The sequence below is a fragment of the Lissotriton vulgaris genome, chromosome 6, assembly GCF_964263255.1.
Source record: "Lissotriton vulgaris chromosome 6, aLisVul1.2, whole genome shotgun sequence".
Taxonomy (NCBI): domain Eukaryota; kingdom Metazoa; phylum Chordata; class Amphibia; order Caudata; family Salamandridae; genus Lissotriton; species Lissotriton vulgaris.
The window spans coordinates 561691489-561698515 of record NC_141694.1 but is presented as its reverse complement, the minus strand read 5'-3'; positions in this window follow the sequence as shown (position 1 = coordinate 561698515).

Here is a 7027-nt window from a genome sequence, read left to right as displayed (position 1 = left end):
TGGTGTTCTTCCATCCCCACTAAGTACTTTGTTTTGCATTGGGGGTGTCTCGCCTAACTGCCCCGCTGTCTTTCCCCTGTTTGCACCACTCTTTTTTCCCGTCTCAATGCTGTGACAACTGGGCGAGGCCTGTGTGATCGTCGCTACACCATCCAGCCCGCGACATCGGACCAGTGCGATTTCTTCAACCACGTGGTTCGTCGCTCCTCATAGGAGTGAGAGGGGGCTCTAAAAGGGGGGGCCTCCCAAGCTAGCCATATTGCACTTGGCCTATGGTGTTCGGACTATGCGATGCCCTTGCTCCGCCGATATGTCCCTGACCTTCGTACCGCTCTTTCAGGTCTGTCCCCCTCTGTACTTCCAGTACCTTTCCAGACCCCTGACTTGTGGTCCGAGATATGTCTTGAGTACTGCCAGTATATAACAATCTGTTATGCCACGCGGTCGGGTCCGTGCTCCTGTTCCTATTCTAGGACAAGTCTTCCGTGTACCCCCCTGCACCCATGTGCGCTGCTCTTACAGCAGTGCGTTGCCTTTGCTCCAGTCACTTCTCCGCTGGGAGCGCTCTATTCAATCTGCTGCCTGTCCCCTTGATGCGGGGTATCTTCAGCCCCGCCAGCGGCTCTCTTCCTCCGATCGCTGAATCTGGTGTGTATGAGTAGAGATCAGTAGAATGATGTAGGATAAATGACTAATAGATGCACGACGAGTTGGAGCTCAGGGCTCAAGCGGCCATCTTGGTCGCGAGCAAGCTCCGCCCCCCTCATCTATCACTTCTAATGTGTTGAAATTGTTGAATGCATTTGTGTATGTTATTTGATAAATGCTTTTTTCTCTCCTTTGAAAGTTGATGGAGTTTGCACTGGGAATCTGTACAAATAAGCATTCATTTTGATTGAATTAGTAGAGAAAATCTTTTGAATCTTACCTAGAGTCTGTGATTAATACTGTGAAGTTATAAGAAAAATAATGAATTTGTTAATATCACCATCAACTACTCGACTAATAGTCCATTGACCAAAGAAAGAGTGATGATCTGTGAAGATTAATTAGACATAGAATAATTCAGATCAATGAAAATTAAACTTGACCTCCAGCAAAACAGTTAGGAAATCTAAATACGTATATGGGCCTTTGTAAGTGATACGTTGATGTGTGAAGAGTTTACTTATCCTGGCCTTTTAATGAATCAGTTTTTCTGGTAGCAGAGTGATGGTTATTATCGATTAGTTTGGTGATTATTGATAATTGATTATTGACTATTGTTCTGACTAATTGACTATGGGCTAGATGTAGGTATCCAAATACCGGTCGGTAACAGCCGAAAATACCGATTTACGGCTGTTACCGACCGGTATTTGGATACTGAGATGTAGGGCATCTCAAATTACCGAATCTGTATTTTGACATGTTGGTAGCACTGTAAACAGTGCTACAGGGCTTTAAGGATTCGTTATTTACCACCAACTGTTAGTTGGTGGTAAATAAGGAATTCCTATGTAAATGCATAAATGTGCATTTACACCTGTGCCATGTGGCACACATACATGCCCTTAGGGCATGTATGTGTGCCACATGGCAGACAAGCACTACTCAGGGGTGCAACAGGGTGTCAAAGTGACACCGTGCCACCCTTGACTTTTTCGGAATTTTACCGAATCGGTAATTACCGATTCGGTAATTTACATTCATTCCTAAGGGCCTCCAGGCCCATAGGAATCAATGGCAAATACTGAATCGGAAAATACCGATTCGGTAAATACCGAATCTTACCGATTCTGTATTTTTTACCGAATTTTTATCTACATTGCAATTACCGATTCTAAAATACTGAATCGGTAAAATTCTGTATTTTAAAATAGGTAATTTGCAATTACCTACATCTAGCCCTAGATTGGGTAATGGTCAAAATATCAGTCAAAGTACAGAAAGAAGAATCTGCTTATTCTGCACCTTCTCAAATTGTGAAGGTGTCAAATCTTGCTGTCATGCTACTAGAAAGAGGATGGTGGAACAAGAGTGCTGTTGTTCAACTGAAAACTAGTCAAGAAAAGTTTATGGAGGATAAGGGTGAGAAAGACTCAGATGAAAGTGAATTTTTCCGGTGGATTTTACCTAGGAGTAAAAAACCATTCGTAATGGAAAGCATGAGAGAAGTAGTTTGTGAAAATAGTGATTATGTTGTAGGTAACAATAACTCACTGGGTAACAGTGATGTTGGAAAAGAGATTGGTACTAAAATACATCACAGAATGTTGTTTTACCAGCAGAACAAAATTCACACTAACACTTTATTAGTAGCCAGTCAAGTAGTGATTATACTCTTAGATCTTAAATGTTGTAGAATGTTCACTGTTTACTTATATGATGTCTTGGAATGTTCATTGTGAGAAGTTGGCCTGGTATATGATGTTCACTATTCTAGTGAGCACCTTGCATCAGTGCAAACAACCCTTATGGTGATGGTTGTAAAGTCAACCTTATAGACCAGAGCAGTCTTAGGCTAAACTCAAGAGGGCATGTGAAGCCAGCTGTTTTACCATATGTAACCCCTTTAATACCAAATGAAAGCACACCACACAGGATATATATAAAATATATATGTGATTTATTACTAAACAAACCCTCTGAACTCTTTATAAGGTCAGAGATCTAAGCACAATACAAGATAATCAATTTAAATACAATAAGTTGCACAAAATACAGTAGGGCCCTAGGGGCACGCTAAACCATATACTAAAATAGTGGTATAAGAACCACTACAAGGAAAGTGAATAGGCCTAGGGCCTAGAAAATCGCTGGGGATACGCTGAGCTACCAAGAGTTAGGAAGCAGGAGGCCCACAGGATGCGTGTGCAGTGTCTAAACACACACGCAGGCTACCATAGAGAATGAATGGGAACGTAAAAGATGAAAACTAGTTCCTTTAGGGCCCTTCTGACTGGACTCGGTGAAAGTTACTTGAAACCTAGGCAGTTGGATAGTTAATACCCACAGGAGCACCGGAGTACTCGCGTTACCGCACCCACAGGAAGCGGGTGCATAGGTGTCAAAGTGTTAGGGAGGTGGCGGGGGCTGAAGGAGGGGAGAAAGGGGGGAGGAACAGAGAGACCACCCAGGGCACCCCTGTCTCTCAGCAGGCCCATTCTCATCCCATCCACCTGCCTTCTCTGTTATATAATCACTCTGCCACACTTGGGCCTGTGCTAAGTTATCCTTGCCTCTCGCAGTATGTCCATTTCGGAGTTCTCCGTCTGTGCGTCCGAGTCAGTTACATTACGCGCTTCCCACTCCTTCAGTATGTCTGTCACAGTTCTGCTAATGGCATACACCGTTTTGCGACCCTATACTCTCAAAGCAATGCCCTCTCCTCTGCTCTAGCCCAGCATGTGACATCTTATTCCCAGTCCACTGTTAATGGGCACCCTGCCGATCCACTTCAGTGCTATTCTCTGTTTTCCTAGCAAGAAGGCCAGATCTACAAATCTATGCCCCAGTCGATAGGATTTTTTTGCCTCCAAAATAGTCCCAAAAAAACACACCTCCGCGCAACACGTCAGACTGCGAGCCAGAACCCTATTCACCGTCTCCACAACCATGGTCCAGAATTGTTGGAGCTCCGAACATGACCATACCATATGATCAAAATTGGCGTCCATTGCTAAACACCGGGCACGGGTCAAATCCTCTCTCTTATACATAACATTCAGTTTGTGCGGTGTGAGGTACATATTATGCAGAATATTAAATTGGACCAGTTTAAAGGCTTCATTTCTGGATAGCTTTGTGGGGTTACCTAACACCTTTCCCCATTCCTTCTCAGTCAATGGTCTACCCAATGTGCCTTCCCAATCACTCTCGTGTTTGGAGCGATGGTATCCGTGACATCTCAACTATGGCCAGATGCAGCCATTTCACCAGGTGTCTCGCAGATCCCAACGTCACCATTGCTTGGAGCACTGCTGTGTGGTGGGCTCCCCCGTTTCAACCCCCCACAGAGCCACAATTGCCCCCCCTCATTCTATCATAATTTAAAAACTTCCCTGGCGGTAGGTCATGATATTCTAAAAAGTCATCCAGCGGGAGCAAAACCCCATCTTGGTAACAATCTCCGACAGATAGGACTCCTGCCTGTTCCCAAACCCGTAACTGACTGTGTGTGAGAGGAGGACCCATTCCCCTTTGCGGTATCCCTATGAGTGGTATGTTCGGCGCGTATAAGGGCTCTTCCGGAGTCCGCCTCACACATCTGTCCCAACACGTCATTGTTACCTTGAGAAGCTCACCCATATTTTGGATTTTCTGGCACGGACTTAGCATCCGGGCAGGCAGGGCTCCTTGAGCCGTGCTAGCCGGTAATGCCAACCGGCCCTCTAGCATCCTGGCCAGCCACTGGAGCTGCGCCGCCAAATAATAGGCCTCAAAATAGGGAGCATCTAACTCCCCCACTGGTCAATGGCATTCTTAGGGTCCGCAGGTACACCGTGTTACATCTGCCATCCCCTACCAGGTCCCTCAACAGTGTGTCCAGGGCCATAAACCATCTCCTCAGAATCACCACCGGAAGGTTAACAAAGAAATACAAAAGTCTTGGTAACACCACCATCTTAGATAATACCACCCAGACCATAACAGGTCATTTAAGTGAAAGCCAAAAGGACACATTCGACCGCAAGGCTCTCAAAGCTCCTCCCAAGTACCCCTCCAGCAGACCTAGTTGCCGGTGATGAACCCGTATTCCCAGGCATTTAAAAGAAATTGGTGCCCACTCGAGTTCCATCAGGAGATCAAACGGCCTATTAAATTCTGGTCTCAGTGGGAATATACATGTCTTTTGGTGTTGACGCGTACCCTGAATGCTCCGCAAATTCTTCCAGGATGCGCAGCACTGTCGGGACCCCCTGGGATCCACTTTGCAGATAATCAGGATGTCGTCCGCACATAATAAAACAATACACACAGTCCCCTCAAGTAATAGGCCGATGTTCCTGCCCTCCTTCCTAAGTCGTTCCGCCAATGGCTCCATTGCCAAAGCGAAAAGCAATGGCGACAAAGGGCACCCCTGACGCGTCCCCCTATGTATAGGGTACTGGGCCGATACCACACCACCCATAAGTACTCTGACCCTCGGACTTGTATACAACAGGGGGACCCATTTTAGCCATTCATCTCCCATCTCCCTCCGCTTCTTCACCTCCAAAAGAAAGTCCCACCTCAGAGAATCGAAGGCCTTTTCCAGGTCCACAGCCACTGCCTCGGGGAACATCTCTAGGTCTCGATGGTGTAACACAGGGTACAACCTCTGCAAATTATTAGATGTTGATCGTGATGGAACGAACCCATTTTGACCGGTGTGGATCAATCTCTGCATCAGGGGCAGGAGCCGGGTCGCCAGTACCTTGCTGAGTATTTTAAAATCAAGGTTTAATATTGACAATGGCCTAAAATCTGTTGTGTCCATGACCTCGTTTTTGGTTTTGCGCAATGGAACCACCAGTGCCTCCCTAACTGATGGTGGAAGTTATTCATTTCCAAATGCTGCAGCATACATTTGCCCCAATTTCAGGGCCAAGGTATCTATGAAAGTACTATAAAATTCATACGGAAGGCCATCTGGTCCCGGCTTCTCCCCCTGCACCATAGCTTTAATGGCAGCTCAAATTTCCTGCAAGGCCATTTTTGGTGCGAAGGTCTCCCATGCTGCGCGATTTAATGTCTGCAGACCCAAGCCCTCCAGGTATGCCACTGTCCTAACTCTCTGAGCTTCCCCTGGGTCTTCATAAAGCCGCTCATATTACATCTGAAAGACGTCGTTAATGCCCCTCGGGTGGGGTACCTGATCAGCGGAGTCTCGAATATTGGGGATCGGGGTTCATCTGTCCTCCAGCCTATTTAACCATGCCAAAAGTCTCCCTGCTCTACCACCCTCTATGTGCTGTCTTTCATGGTAGGCTCGGGTGTCCAATGTCCTCAGCCTATCCCAAGCTAAATTATAAGTGCTCTTCACTGCTGTCAAGTGTCCCTGGGTGTCAGTCCCTCCCCCAGTTTCCCTATCTAGTAACAATATCTAGGTTTCTAGGGATTCGAGTTCGGAATTAATTTCCTTCCTGGCACCCATCATCGGACCCATGCAATGCCCCCTGACCACCACCTTAATAGCGTCCCACTCCACAAGAGTGGAGCTAGCCGTCCCCTGGTTCGTCTAAAAATAAGCTATTATTGCCCCGGAGAGCGTTTGTCTGAAGCCATCGTCCTCCAGAAGATTGGGGTCCAGCCTCCACAGCGGTATGGGGGCCCTTTTAGGGGTGGGAGCAAATTTCAATAGTAGTAGGCTATGATCTGAAATGGATCCCCCCGAATGGTCAACATCGGGGTAAACCTGTCTGAGCAGAGAAGCATATCTAGTCTAGTATGTAAATCGTAGAGTCTGGAATAGTAGGAGTATTCCTTCTTCTGTGTATTATGGACTCGCCAAATATCTAACAGTTCCCAACCCGGGATCCATCTGTCCAGGCCCTTAGCCTTCAAAGCCGCTGTCATACCTTTTTGCGGGGGTGGGGGGGTGGACTTGTCTAAACCCAAGTCACAAAAGTCACAAATAAAGTTGAAATCCCCTCCCCTAGGATCAGGTCACTCTCTGCGAGCCCCGCAAGAAGTTTGGAAAGACGCGTCAGGAAGACAACTTGGTCCTGATTTGGTGCGTAGACACTTCCCAGCGTCATTTCCCTGCCCTTCAACATGCCCCTTAACAGCACATACATCCCATCAGGATCAATTATTTTACGGGATGCCTGAAATGGGACCCCAGGCCTGATCCAGATAAGCACCCCCTTGCATATGCTGAAAACTTGGTTGCAAACAATTGCCCCCGCCACCTGCACTACCTCCCCATCCGTAAGATGGGTCGCCTGTAGCATCAAAATGTGCACACCTCTGCGCTTTATGTAATTAAGGATGCAATACCGCTTCGATGGAGAACCCATACCTCAGATGTTCCAAGTCAGGAGCTTATACTTCTCAGCGTGGC